This window comes from Sorex araneus, chromosome 4 (assembly GCF_027595985.1).
Source record: "Sorex araneus isolate mSorAra2 chromosome 4, mSorAra2.pri, whole genome shotgun sequence".
NCBI classification, from domain to species: domain Eukaryota; kingdom Metazoa; phylum Chordata; class Mammalia; order Eulipotyphla; family Soricidae; genus Sorex; species Sorex araneus.
In genome coordinates, this window is record NC_073305.1 from 2,763,954 (window position 1) to 2,777,673 (window position 13,720).

Sequence of the window (13,720 nt, forward strand, 5' to 3'; positions counted from 1 at the left end):
GGGCGTCCAGTTTGTGTTTGGTTTTTATTCTGATCATGATGACGATATGGTCCTGATTATTATTCCCTTGGGTTGTCGTGTGAAACTCAGTACTGCTGCTCTAACTACAGTGCTCAATAAGATGCTTCATGCAGGCCCGGCTTCCCGGGGCGTTCCCTGTGGCGTGGCGCCCTCAGAGGAAATAAGACGGGACGTCCGCAAGGCTCCCCGCGTGCCGTGGACAGCTTGAACTGGACTCCTGAGCCCCTCAGCTGCAGCCCGGCCCCAGGGAGACTTGTTACCTTTGTTGAATGATGTTAGTTGACTGTTCTGTAATGTTGTATCAACTGAATTGAATGTTTGCCTTTGAATAATGACCCTTCTTTCTTTTTTACAATAGTTAAAGAGGCTTAGAACAAGCTAACAGGCAATAGAAACATGTATATCAGATTTTTAATGTAACAGGCCACATGTTAATTGTTACCTTATTCTTTTTATCTTTAGTAGACACTTTTAAAAGAGAAAACAATAATTTTGTTGTGTTTAACTCACCAATCTGTGGTGTATAATGAAGACAGAGCTATAATAAATTAGTTTTGTTCTGATTTTTTAGAACGCTTGCAATGATGCTTCATTTACCCTTCCTGCTGGAGGCGGTCGTGATTATCTGTCGCACCCCTAAGGCCACCCCCAAATCAGCCCACCGAGGAGCTCCAAGCCGCTGTGCAAAGCTCCGTCCTAACACATGTGAGATTATTTTTCTGAGGGAAGAACCTCCAAGCCGCGTCTGTGTGGTGAATAGGACTTTTCCACCCGGAGTAGCACTGACCGGAAGGAAGGGAGAGGCGGGTCCGTGGGAGCAGGGAGGCGAGTCTCTGGCCCGCCGTGACTGGCCATGCCACACGTACGTCAGCGCTGGGCACAGCTTCCGTTTCCTAGAGGGCTGGCATTCGGGCCGACGCGGCTTCCCGCACGCCCTAAGTGACAAAGCCAGGTCACGCTCCCAGAGGCCACTTCCCTTCCCACAGCAGCCGCATGTTTGAGCCGCGTCAGCCCGTGGCGCGACCAGGACCGAGTGTGGGCGGGAGAGAGCACCCAGCCGCAGGCACTCGCCTGATGCCAGCCCCAGGCTTTGGGGCCTGGCACCAAATACAGCCCCTGGAGCACTGCCGGGAGTGATCCCAGAGCACTGAGCCAAGAGAAATCCCTGAGCACTGCTGCCCTGGCCCCGAAACAAAACGAATCAATAACACAACAACTTCTGTGCAATTCGCATTTTTTTCACCCACATCCTACACAGGACAATTCTGCAGAATTAGAGCTTCTGGGGAGGGAGGAGGGAGAGAGAGAGAGATTCAGATTTTGAGGGAAGGAGAGAGAGAGGGAAAGAGAGAGGAAGAGGGAGAGGGGGAAGGGAGAGGAGAGGGAGGGGAGAGAGGAACAAGGAGAGAGAGAGGGAGAGGAAGAGAGAGATAAAGGGAGAGAGAGGGAGGGAGAGGAAGAGAGGGGGGAGAGGAAGAGGTGGAGAGGGAGAGAGGGAGTGAGAAGGAAGGAGAGAGAGTGAGGAGAGAGAGGGAGAGAGAGAGGGAGGGATAGAGGGAGAGAGAGGAAGAGGGGGAGAGGGAGTGAGAAGGAGGGATAGAGAGGGAGGGAGAGAGGGAGAAAGGAATAGGGAGAGAGAGAGAGTGAGAAGGAGGGAGAGAGGGAGAGAGAGGAAGAGGGGGAGAGGGAGAGAGGGAGTGAGAAGGAGGGAGAGAGGGAGAGGAAAAAGAGGGGGAGAGGGAGAGGGAGAGAGGAAGAGGAGAGGGAGAGAGAGAGGGAGAGAGGGAGTGAGAAGGAGGGAGAGAGAGGAAGAGGGGGAGAAAGAGGAAGAGAGAGAGGGAGTGAGAAAGAGGGAGAGGGAGAGAGGAAGAGGGGAGAGGGAGGAAGAGGGGGAGAGGGAGAGAGGGAGGCTTAGGACAGAGGCGGAGGCAGGTCCCCCGCGGGCAGGCCCAGTGGCAGCGGGGAGGGGCCGTGCGGAGTGGGCTGGACCCACAGAGTGACAAGGCGGAGGAGATGGCCCTGCCCCAGACCCGCTGCTCCCACACTTTGGCCCTGGGCACAGAAGTGGGGCAAGGAGGCGCCAGGGGCGCTGAAGTCAGGCAGGGGAGTGGGCGGGAGGGTGGGGCGGCCGGGGCAGGATGGAAAGGTGCCACCTTCCCCGCTCTTGGGCTCAGGACAGGACAAGCGTCTGGGCCTTCACGTCTCTGCCGGGCTGGGAGGGAGCCCGAGAGCTCGGCCCTGCGGGGGCCTGGGCGAGGGGCTCAGTGGAGCCCTGGTGGGGCCCCGAGGCTGCAGCAGGCCCCGGGCTCGGCGACGCTGTCTGCGGTGCGTGCGTGAGCAGAACTTGAACTTGAGGCCCTGCTGACAACTTCCGGGAAGCAGATACCATTGGGCTACATTAGCATATGACCAGGGACATCTTTGGGACTCTGACAGGGTCTGTGAGCTAGTTGAGGGCCCGGGGTGGGCCGCAGCCCCAGAGCACTCGGATAGAAGGACAGGACAGAAGGACAGGACGGCTGGGGCCGGGGCGTCCCACTGAGATCAAAGCCCAGCCGAGATCAGTCGGGAACAGCGAGTGGAGCCAGGAGCGGCCCCGTGGGAGGAAGTGGCTCAGGGACCGGGGGCTGGGGCTGAGCGGGGCCGTGGACTCAGCCCTCCGACCCTGAGCACTGGCCCTGGGGCTCTCAGGACTCTGCACCAGATGGAGGGAGTCGCTGGACTTCTGAAGCGAGTGGGACCCTCCGCTGGCAGGAGAAACCGAGGCGCAGCCCTGGCTGTCGGGCTCGGCACGACTTCCCCATTCCCGAATATTTGGGGCTGGAGCGATGGTATAGGGGTAGGGTGTTTGCCTTGCACGTGCCTGACCCAGTTCAATCCCTGACGAGTCAGGTCCTTCCTGGATCCAGGCTGCGGCACAGGAGCCTGGAAAAGAAGGAAGGAAGGAAGGAAGGAAGGAAGGAAGGAAGGAAGGAAGGAAGGAAGGAAGGAAGGAAGGAATGGTAGGAGGGAAGAAGGAGAAGGAGGGGAAAGAAAGAAAAGAAAGAAAGAACGAGAGAGAGAAAGAAAGATAAAAGAAGGAAGAAAGGAGAAAGAGGAAAGGAAGGAAAGAAAGAAGAAAGGAAGAAAGAGCAAACAATCCCAGAGACCCGACTCAGACTTGGGCGATGTTCGTCACCGGGCTCCGTGTGTGCGTCAAGAGAACAGAACCTGAGCTTTGTCGGGAGACTTCTGGGGTCCCTGAGCTCTGCGTGGGAGCCCCCCCCCCATAGAGACACAGAGACACCTGTCAGGGCCTCAGCCCTCGCGTGGAGGGTCCGTGTGCTTCCTTTGTCCTCCACAGAGCAGAAACCGCCCCGTGTCAGACCCCAGCAATAGCCCCTCCCCCTCCGGCCTCCTGAGCCTGTCTGGGGCCAACACACCACACAGAGGGCACCAAGACGCCCGGGCACGGAGCGGGAGGGCGGGCGCCTGAAGGACACTCTGGCTCATTTGGGGAAAGCTCAAACTTCAGACCCCGGGACTCGGACCCTGAGCCGTCTGTCCTCAGACAGCGCCTCGGGCGAACCCAAGGCCCTGGAAGAGGGTCTCCAGCCCAGGACCTGCAGACATGCACCAGAGCAACGTCCCAGGGGACAAGGTGGAGAGACACAGCCGGTGCCCTCGAGGGAGGACAGGGAGAGTAGGCCGAGGGAGCCTCAGCTCTGGGGAAAGCTTCATTCCCAGTGGGGGGGGCGGGTTGTTCGGTAATTCCACGTTTCCCCGGGGGCGGGGTGAGAGCAGGGGCTGGCAAGAGTGACTCTCGGTGGCTCGCCCACCCTCGGGCTGTGACAGCAGGGAGCTGGGCCAGGGACAGGTTCTCTGTGACTCACAAGGCCCAGGCAAATGTGTGGCCACAGAGAGTGGCCGTGAGGTTTTGGGTGACCAGCTGGATTCCTGTCGAGGAATGAAGAGTTTCAGGTTCCCTGGCTAAGACAAACGTCGCGATTTTCAGTATTGCAGTAGACGGGGCTGGGGTTGGAACAGGCTGTCGAGGTCGGCTGTGTCAGCACCCCCGCCCCAGCGCCTACCTGCCCCTGCTGCTATTCCCAGGGCCAAACACTGCAGCATAACCCACTAGGAAATACTTTTGAACCCAGAATATTTTCCTACAAAACTAATTCTGGATTTCTTATTTGACTAATTTCTGAGATTTGAAAAAAAAAAAATTCACGAAAGCGATAAAAGACTGGCAGAAAAGATTATATCACTTCATTTGTCACTTGTCATCCCATTGATCTTCGATTTGCTCGAGCGGGCACCAGTAACATCTCCATTTGTCCCTGTCGCATGCTAATGTAGCCCAATGGTATCTGCTCATTCCAGGAACAGGAAGAGCCTCAAATCGTTCATTTAGGGTTTTGATGAAGAAGTCTGACCATCTTGTTGGTGGGCGGCCACGCGGTCTTTTGATGCCTCATGGAATCCAGTCGGTAACAGCTCTAGTCCAGCGGTCATCTCTAAATCGCATTACATATCCGGCCCATCTGATTTTGACGCCTTGGCAAACAAGACAGCATCCCTGATTCTTGATCATCGACGGAGGTTGGAACTCCGGATTCCTTCTCTCACTTGAGTGAAACGTGATTCTCCAAGTATAGCTCTTTCGATTCCTCTTTGGGATACTTCAACAGCATTCTCATCCTGTTTGTGTAGGGCCCAGGTGTCTGAGGCGTATGTTAGTGCAGGAAGAACGGTGGAGTCGAAAAGATGAGCCTGGAGCCAGAGGTTCTTCATCCTCTGAATCACTTCTTCCACGCTCTTGAAGGCGTTCCACGCTGCTCTCTTCCTCCTGCACAGTTCTGGTGCCAAGTCGTTCCTCATGTTGAGTTCTCAACCCAGGTACACATAGCTGCTGCATTCGGAGATGTTCGTTCCATTGAGAGCAAATGGAACATCAGGGACTAGTTCATTTTTCATGAATATTGTTTTGGTGAGATTCAGCTGCAGGCCGACTTTTCACACTAGCAGTCAAAGTCGGCCAGCATTTGTGCCACTTGGCTAATGTTTGGTGTTATTAGAACGATGTCATCAGTGAAGTGGAGGTAGTGTAGTTGCAACTGTCTATCTTCAATCCCATTCCTTCCCATTCCAGTCTTCGCATGACGTTCTCAATGGGGCACTGAAGAGTTTTAGTGAAATGGTATCACCCTGCCGAACCCCTTTCTTTACGTCAATGAACACTTCCTTGTAGAATGGTGAGATCCTGGTGGTGAATCCGTAATACAGTTCACAGAGGATCTTGATGTACTGAGTTTAAACGCCCTGTTTGCCTAGGGCTTCGATGACCGCTTCAGTCTCAACAGAATTGAAGGCCTTCTTTAAGTTGATGAATGTTAGACAGAGCGGCATCTTGAATTCTCGCAAAACTTCAATGAGTTTGGTCACTGTGTGGATATGGTCGATTGTGCTGAATCCTTTTCAGAGCCCAGCTTGCTTGCATGGTTGTCCTTCCTCTAGTGTTCTGCCTATTCTATTCAGGATGACATGAGTGAACAACTTGCAGACGACGGACAATAGATTGAGTGATAATTGCCGATGTCGTGGATGTCTCCCTTCTTGTACAACAGAACGGTCCTGCTGGTTTTCCATTGGGACGGAACCTTGCATTCGGACAGGTAGTGTGTGAAGAGCCGAGCCAGTGTATTGATGAGTACTGGCGGCAGATTCTTCAGGTGTTCGGGTTTGACCTTGTCTGGACAGGGTGCTGTACATGTCTTTACCAATGAAATGGCCTGTCAGATTTTGGAAGGGAGGACGTTGGGAACAACATATGCATCCTGCGGAATTTGGTACGTGGGCAGGTGGACGAGGCTGTCAGAGAGAGCCGAGCAGAAATCGTAAATAATCCTCTCCATTGCCCTTCTGGGAGATGTGAAAGATCCATCAGGACGTCAGAAGGCAGTCATCTTGGTCTTGTAGTTGGCGAAAGACAGGCGAGCATTGTGAATACTTTTCCCGGCTTCTCCATGTCGGCCAACACTGCTGCTCTTCTCTCTTTGAGGTCTTCCTTTATCGCTTCTCTGCACAGCTTTGCGAGCTCAGAGGTTAGCTTGTGGTTGCCTGAGGCTCGTGCCAAACCATGTTGGCGAATGAGCTTGAGAGTTTCCAAAGACAGGCGTCTGTTTGTGGCTTTCCCACTCTTAGCATTCTTTGTGCAGTCATGGAGGTGCTGAACCAGTCGATCGTATTCCTCGTCGATGTTGTCAAGGACGGCATCTTCCCACATTGCCGCAATAGTGCCAAAGAGCTCCAAGTTGGTGGTTATTCTGGGAGTTCTATTCTTAAACTTAAACTTTGCAGTCCTTTCTCCCCGTTCTGTGAAGTAGAATTTTGCATGAAGGAGACGGTGGTCTGATCTCGTTTCGAATTTTGGGACAACAGCGACATTGGTCAGACAAAACCTTTGATTGAATATGATGTGGTCAATTTCATTGTGGAACTGTCCACCGGGAGACTCTTATGTCCAGCGTTTAGATTCGACCTTCTGGAACTGTGAGTCACCATGGATGGTCTTGGTCGACATGATGAACTCAGACAGTCTCTCACCCTGATCATTCCATTCTAGGCCATGTGTCTCAATGTGGAGTTCTTCGGGCGACCTTCTCAGTCCTATCTTGGCATTAAAATCACCAACAATGATCTTGTAGAAGGTGTGGTCTTCCTTATAGAACTTCTCCAGCTCCATGTAGAACTTCTCAATTTCTTCTTCATCGTACTTGGCTGTTGGTGCCTAGACGAGGAAGATAGAAACTGCCAGCAGCGAGCCACATCTATTCAAGAAAAAAAGATTATTTTTCCTAAATCCACTCCCAGCAACTCTACTGGCGGGCAAAATATTTAATGGTATTTTAATCATTTGTCCATGGTTGTTTTCAGATTCTCTCGACCGAAATTCTGAATTACGGCTCTCTCGCTGGAGAAAGGTTCCAACAACGGTCTCCCAACTCTCTTCACTCCGATCCATCTCTCCGACAATGCCGTCTAGTTGGCTTCCCCGTTAGTATCATAAACTGACAGTCAGGCGCAGCTTTGCAGACAACGAGAGGCACCAGGCAGCCCCGCGTCAGTGGGGGTTTGCGGGATGAATGACGTCATTCACAGTTCCGACTCCAGGGGAATAGGAAGTCTTGGCTCGCGGGGGACCTCTCTTTCCGGTGGGGCTCCCTGGCTCCGGTAACGATTTGGGGGTGCCGCTGTCTCTCGGATGACTCGGGAGCAAGTTGCGTTTCTTCAGTTCCCGTCCTTTTCGGCTCTCGAGGAAAGCCGAGGGGACGTTGTCCCGGCTCCTTTGGTTGTGTGGAAACTGTGTGACCCAGGGCAGCGGCTGCGGCCGAGCCCCTCGGAGCCCCCGGGCTGTGCGGGCCGGGCCGGCCGGTGCCCTGGAACTCTCCAGAACGCGAGAGACGTCGGCTCCGGCTTCCCAGCACGGAGGAAACGCCAGCGGGCCGGGGGCCGGAGCCTCCGTTAGCCCAGGGGCTCGGCACCCAGCCCCCGGCCACCCGCCCCCAGCGGCACCCAGTGGGGGTCCCGGGGCAGGCTGAGAGAGCGGGAAGGGCCACATGCACGGGAAGCCCTGTGGGGTGTACAGGTGACCCTCCGCTGCCCCGGGCCCCGGACAGACGAGGAGAGAGGACCTGGCCTGCGGCGACTTCTCGGAGAGCCCCTCCCCGGCCCAGCTCTCAGCGAGGCTGCCGGCCCGGCCAGTGCTCCACGCTCGTCCCCAGAGCGGGGCCCTGCGCCATGGACAGCCCCACGCGCCCGCTGGCAGGAGCCCAGCCCACTGCTGGCGAGTTCGGCTGCCCGTGACCCCAGGGGCCCCCAGCCCAGCCACCCGGGGGTCAGGGCCTCTCCACACGCCTGTTCCCCGCGCAAGTGAGACACGTACTAGCTGGCCCAGACAGAGCCGCTGAATCGGAGCTGGGGTGTCCTGGTCCCCAGAAGCGGAAAGATTGTCTCCCAGAGGCCCCTCACATCTCCCATGATACTCTGAGCCTAGTGCTCACCCTCACGTCTCTGATGATACTCTGAGCCCAGTGCTCGACCTCATGTCTCTGGCTGTACTCTGAGCCCAGTGCTCATTCTCGTGTCTCTGATGATACTCTGAGCCCAGTGCTCGACCTCATGTCTCTGACTGTACTCTGAGCCCAGTGCTCGACCTCGTCTCTCACTGTACTCTGAGCCCAGTGCTCATTCTCGCATCTCTGATGATACTCTGAGCCCTATGCTTGCCCTCACGTCTCAGACAATACTCTGAGCCCAGTGCTCGCCCTCACATCTCCTGATGATACTCTGACCCCGACTCTCTTCCCATGTGCAAAGTCGGTTCTGGTTATGAGACCCCCGCTTGGGTCCCGGCGTGTGGAGGATCTTCCTTAGTGTCTTCATCCTGACACCGTGCCCGTGAGAGAGAGTGAGAGAGAATGAGAGAAAGAGAGGGGAGGAGAGAGGGGGAGAGAGTGAGAGAAAGAGAGAGAGAAAGGGAAGAACAGTGTCTGCCATAGACACACCTGGGGGGGGGGACAGGCGTTGGTGGGAAGTGTGCGCTGGTGAAGGGACGGGTGTCGAACATTGTGTGACTGAAACCAGATCATGAGCAACTTTATGACTGTGCATCTCACGGTGACTCAATTTAGAAATAAATTAGCAAAGTAAATGCTCTTGCCATTGCACATTTAGCAGAGGAGAGAGGCGGGAAAGGGAGGCCCGTGGCCCCAGCAGGGTCCAGCCGGGACAGCTGGGGGGGCTGGGGTCTCACGGGGGCAGTGTCTGCGCCACCAGGAGATTTTCTCACCTCAGACGAGGTTCAGCTGCAGCCCGCACTTCAGTGGGGCCCTCGGGAGACACACTCAGGGCCGTGCCTGGGAAGACACAGCCCAGAGGGCCAGCGTGTCACCAGCATCTCTGTGGTCACTCGGGACAGCCAGTGAGCCGGCCTGTCACGGGGGGCACTGTCTGGGCGGGCAGCGTCTGTCTTAGGGACCAGGAGGCTGCGGCTGGTGCAGGGAGAACCAAGCGCTTCTTGGGCTGGAGTGTCGCTGCCAGAGTGGAGTCACTGCACACGCGTCTGCCAGAGTGGAGTCACTGCACACGCATCTGACTCTCGCACACAGACCCGGGAGGGTGCACCCCGCCCCGCCCCCGCCAGCACTGGCTCTTTCCGGGACTCCTCGTCTAGCCCAGGCGGCCTCGTCATCCTCGTGGTCATGGCCAAGGTCGTCTCTCCCTTATCGCGCTGCCCTCTGGCTGCCCTTCTCCTCAGCTAAAGGTCACTGCACCCGCTAATCAGAAATACGGAAATGCCCTCACGGGTCCTTTGGGAAGTCAGATATTGGAGGGAAATAGCTTTTGCAGCCTGATCAAAATATAGTCTTCCCCCACAAAGAGCTTCATGGGTTGTTCTTTCCTGTAAGAAGTTTCCAATATAAACAGAAAAGTTTCTGAAGAGGGGTGTCACACTGGGTACCTGTAGGGGTGCTGCACTGGGTACCTGTAGGGGTGCTATGCTGGGTCCTCTAGGGGTGCCTCACTGGGTATCTCTAGGGGTGCTGCACTGGGTACCTGTACAGGTACTACACTGGGTACTTCTAGGAGTGCTACGCTGGGTACCTCTAGGAGTGCTACGCTGGGTACCTCTAGGAGTGCCTCACTGGGTATCTCTAGGGGTGCTGCACTGGGTACCTTTAGGGACACTACACTGGGCATCTCTCAGGTCATCACTGGGCATCTCTCGGGCCCCATCTCATAGACTGACTCTTCGGTAAGGTACTTCATTGTCCAGTTAAAAGCCCTCGTTCAGGAACAGACGTGACCTGTGGGGTAGCACTTGCCTTGCGCATGTGAACGGCCGGGTCTGCGCTGTTCTAACACACACACACACACACACACACACACACACACACACACACACACACACACACACACTCAGACACAAAATAAGGAAATGAGAATAGATTCTTCTTAGGTATGTTCCATTTTAAACTCTCTAGTAAATTATATATCAAATATGCTGTCCTTTGAAAATCATTCCTTGTAACACCCGTAGTAAAATATTCTATCAGTGGGAAGAAAGCAGAGCCGGGCTCCTGGGCTCCAGCGGCCTCTGGGCGGTTTCCGAGGCCAGGAAGGGGCCTGGGGTGGGCTGGAAGGAGGCTCTGCCCCGCCGACTCTGAGGTCTCCGCTCCCGGGCGTGTCCAGCGCAGCTCACTTCCCCGTCATGAAACAAGGGAGCGGGGCTCCGGTCATGGGGAGAACAAGATTCCTGGCCTCCGTCAGAGCAAGATCTCACATCTCTCCCTCCAGGGCTCTGCAGGGATGAGGAAGGGTCGTCACTCCGGAGAACAGGAGCTTCCTGGGCCCGTAACCGGCTCCGGTGCCCGTGCAGACAGCGGAGAAGCCCCTTGGCCGCTCTGTCCCCGTGTGAGCTGGGAACACTCGCCCCCCGGGGCCCCTGCGTGCCAGAGCCCGGCCCCACGGCTGGGCCTAATCCAGCCGGACCCTCCTGCACGCTCGGGCTGAGACACTCTGCGGGGGTCCTCGAGGGCCCCAAGTCTAGAGTAGCAAGACAGCAGCTGCCTCACCGGCACAGCAACAACCTGACCTTCAAGTCAAGCTTCAGAAAATCACATTTAATTGTCCTCTCTTCCTTTCTCCCTCTGTAAACTATTGTTTCGGGGCCCGAGACCGAGATTGGCCTTCTCTCTCTGCTCTGGGATGTGTCTCGTGGCTGCTGGGCCCGCCCCAAGGGGAAAGTCATAGTTTGAACTTGACCCCCCACAGTCTATTTCCAAAACTTGTTTCAAAACAGTTTTTCCAAATCCTTCTGGTTTTGCACAGCATTTTCTTTACCGTTCCGAAGGGAGAGAAGTCTCCTCTCAGACTCGGCCTTCACGCTGGGTTACTTCAACCACAGGCAGGGTTTGTCCTTCTTGGGCTGGTCAGCACAGACGCTGCCCGGCTGAGCTGGCCACAGGGAAGAGTAGCGGTCCTGGCTTTTCCGCTTCTCTGAGTGTTTCTTCGGCTTGCTGCTGCTACCTCGTTCCTCGTTCTAAAAATTATATTTTAAGTGTTTTGTGTCTTTAAATGAATTTGTGTTTGCCAGACGATTAAGCAAGGGCTCGAGTGCGTATGCATGAAGCCCACGATAAATCAAGGTTCCTCTTCTTCATCGTCTTCCACACTCGAGGCGACACAGTGGGTGGGTGACACAGGCCACAAAAGCAGTGGCCTGGGTTCGAATCTCCCTGGCCTCTGCCTGTACTTTGTCATTCTTCTTACCCTCAAACTCCTCTTTTGAAGGCCTATAGAATGCAAATAATGCCAGTAGCCACTTACGCTCAGCTTGGCCCAGCTGTCCTCTGTGACAAGGACACAGAAAGGCCAGGCGAGATGCCTGCCGTGACCTGCTGGCTCCCACTCTATTAACCCAGTGGACAGTTTGTCTGTGGGTTGGGCAGTGAGGTTCTGTGCCAGGTTTAATACAAGGCCTGGGTAATGCCGTCCGTATCATCCCCTCCGAGGGGGCAGCTCCCACCCCAAGAACAAACATGCTGCAGGGGGTTGGCCCCGCAGCCATGGGACACATCGTCTGGTGAGAGAGAAAAGCGACAGGGGTCTCGGGACCCCCGAAGCAATCGTTTACGGTAAGTCCTGTGATGACGAAAGATGAGAGAAAGGAAGAAACGGACGGTTGAAAAATCTCCATCAATCCAACTTCTCAGCGCTCAGAGCTACGGGAATTTCTCTGGTCTCGAGGCCCCAAACGACGGCGGCCTTAGCAGCTGTCAGCTGCAGAGAAGGAACGACCTTTCCCGAGAGACCGGGGAGATGCCATGAAAGAAGGCGGCCCTGCTGGCGGGGAGTGGGCTGAGCCCACGAGGCCCCTGAGGGACCTGCCCCCCTGAGGGTGGACAGGCACAGTCCCTCCCACAGCCGCTGCCCCCTCGGCCGGCCTGAGGTCCCCGCACGGCGCAGACGCTGGGCAGGGGAAGAGCCACCGTCTATGGGGCGTGGGGGAGCCCGTCACTGCCAGCCCTGATGGGCAGGTGGGCGGTGCTGACCGGCTGAGGGGCAACGGGTGGGAGGGAGCATTTGAGGAGCAACTCAGGCAAGAGCTGGAGGAGAAACGACATGAACAGGGACAAAGCGCTCGTCCCCATCAGAAAACCTCTCCAGGGCTGGAGCGACAGCACAGTGGGGAGGGCGTTTGCCTTGCACGCACCCGACCCGGGTTCGATTCCCAGCATCCCATATGGTCCCCTGAACACTGCCAGGAGTAATTCCTGAGTGCAGAGCCAGGAGTGACCCCTGTGCATCACCAGGTGAGACCCCCAAAAAAAAGCAAAAAAAAAAAAAAGAAAAGAAAAGAAAACCTCCACAGCAGCACAGCAGGGGAGAGGAGAGAGGAGGAGGGAAGCCGCCCTGAGAGCGGCAGGGTGAGGCGCATAGGCCACTGCGGGGCCACTCAGCAGGTCTGAGGACACCCACGGGCCAGGGGCCAGCAGCATTTCCATCTCGTCAGCCTCCAGGGCCAGCCCAGCCCCCGACTGGCTCCGGGTCAGCTTCGGGATAAAAGACACGGAAGCAGCCAGATGGAACAAGTGACCCCTGATCTGCCCGAGGGTGCTGGAGAACCTTCTAGAAGCTTCGGAGATGCACACGGGCTGGTGGCCCCCGGACCCCCGTATCCCACTGCAATCCAAGCAGATGATGCTTCCAAAGCTTCCCTGGGATTCTGGAAAATCAGGCCACGAACAATCCAACCTCATCACTTTCTAGAAAGGCCCCCGAGCCACCCCCGAGAGCCCCCGGCCAGAATCTCAGACCCAGCCCGGCCTCGGGGCGCCCTCACTGTGACCTCACAGTGGGAGCCTCCGCCCTCTGACCTGGACTCGGCCCGGTGACCTGACTGAGCCAAGGGGCCCTGAGACAGGCCACAGCTGCCTGTGAGGCCCGGGGGACTGTCCTCTCGAGCAGGACAAGGGCCTTGGGAACCTCACGGAGCAGACGCCCAAGGCCAGTGAACCCGGCAGGTGTGACGTCACCGCTGGGGGCTCAGACTTTGGGTGGTCTCTCGGCAGCACCGGGACGGCCACCGCTGATGGGGACAGATTGGCGAGGGGGCACCCACCAGGGGCCTGCCAGTTCTTCCGGAAGAGGCGGCTTTGCTTCCTGGCCAGGGCCCACCAAGCCGACCCCTCTGCAGCTGCTCACAGGTGGGCGGACCCTCCTCGTGAGACACCTTCAGCCCTGCTCGGCCCCTCCTGGAGGCTGGATCCGTCGCCTGCAGCAGCCGACCTGACCCTGAGAAAAACTCCCAGGACACAACCAACGCCCGAGTCGCAGACATGGACGTCAAGGCCCGCGAGTTAAGCGACGCATCCAGGTGATTTCCAGGTGGGGAAGAGAAGGGCTCCACTCCCAGTGGCCGGGCTGGCCAGGCCCTGCTGGCCAGAGCGTGGATGGTCAGTGTCCACAGCCCCACAGGCTCTGCCAGCTGAGCTGTGTGTCACCCACACGTGCTGCCCCAAGACCATCGATTTTCCCGCTGTTATTCTGGGAGCAGAGACCCTCTGCCTGCTTCCCCCCCGTCTCCGGCAACCCAGGGGTCACGCCCATACGCCACCTCCTGCCGGCGCCGGGTAGTCTCCTCGTGGGCCAC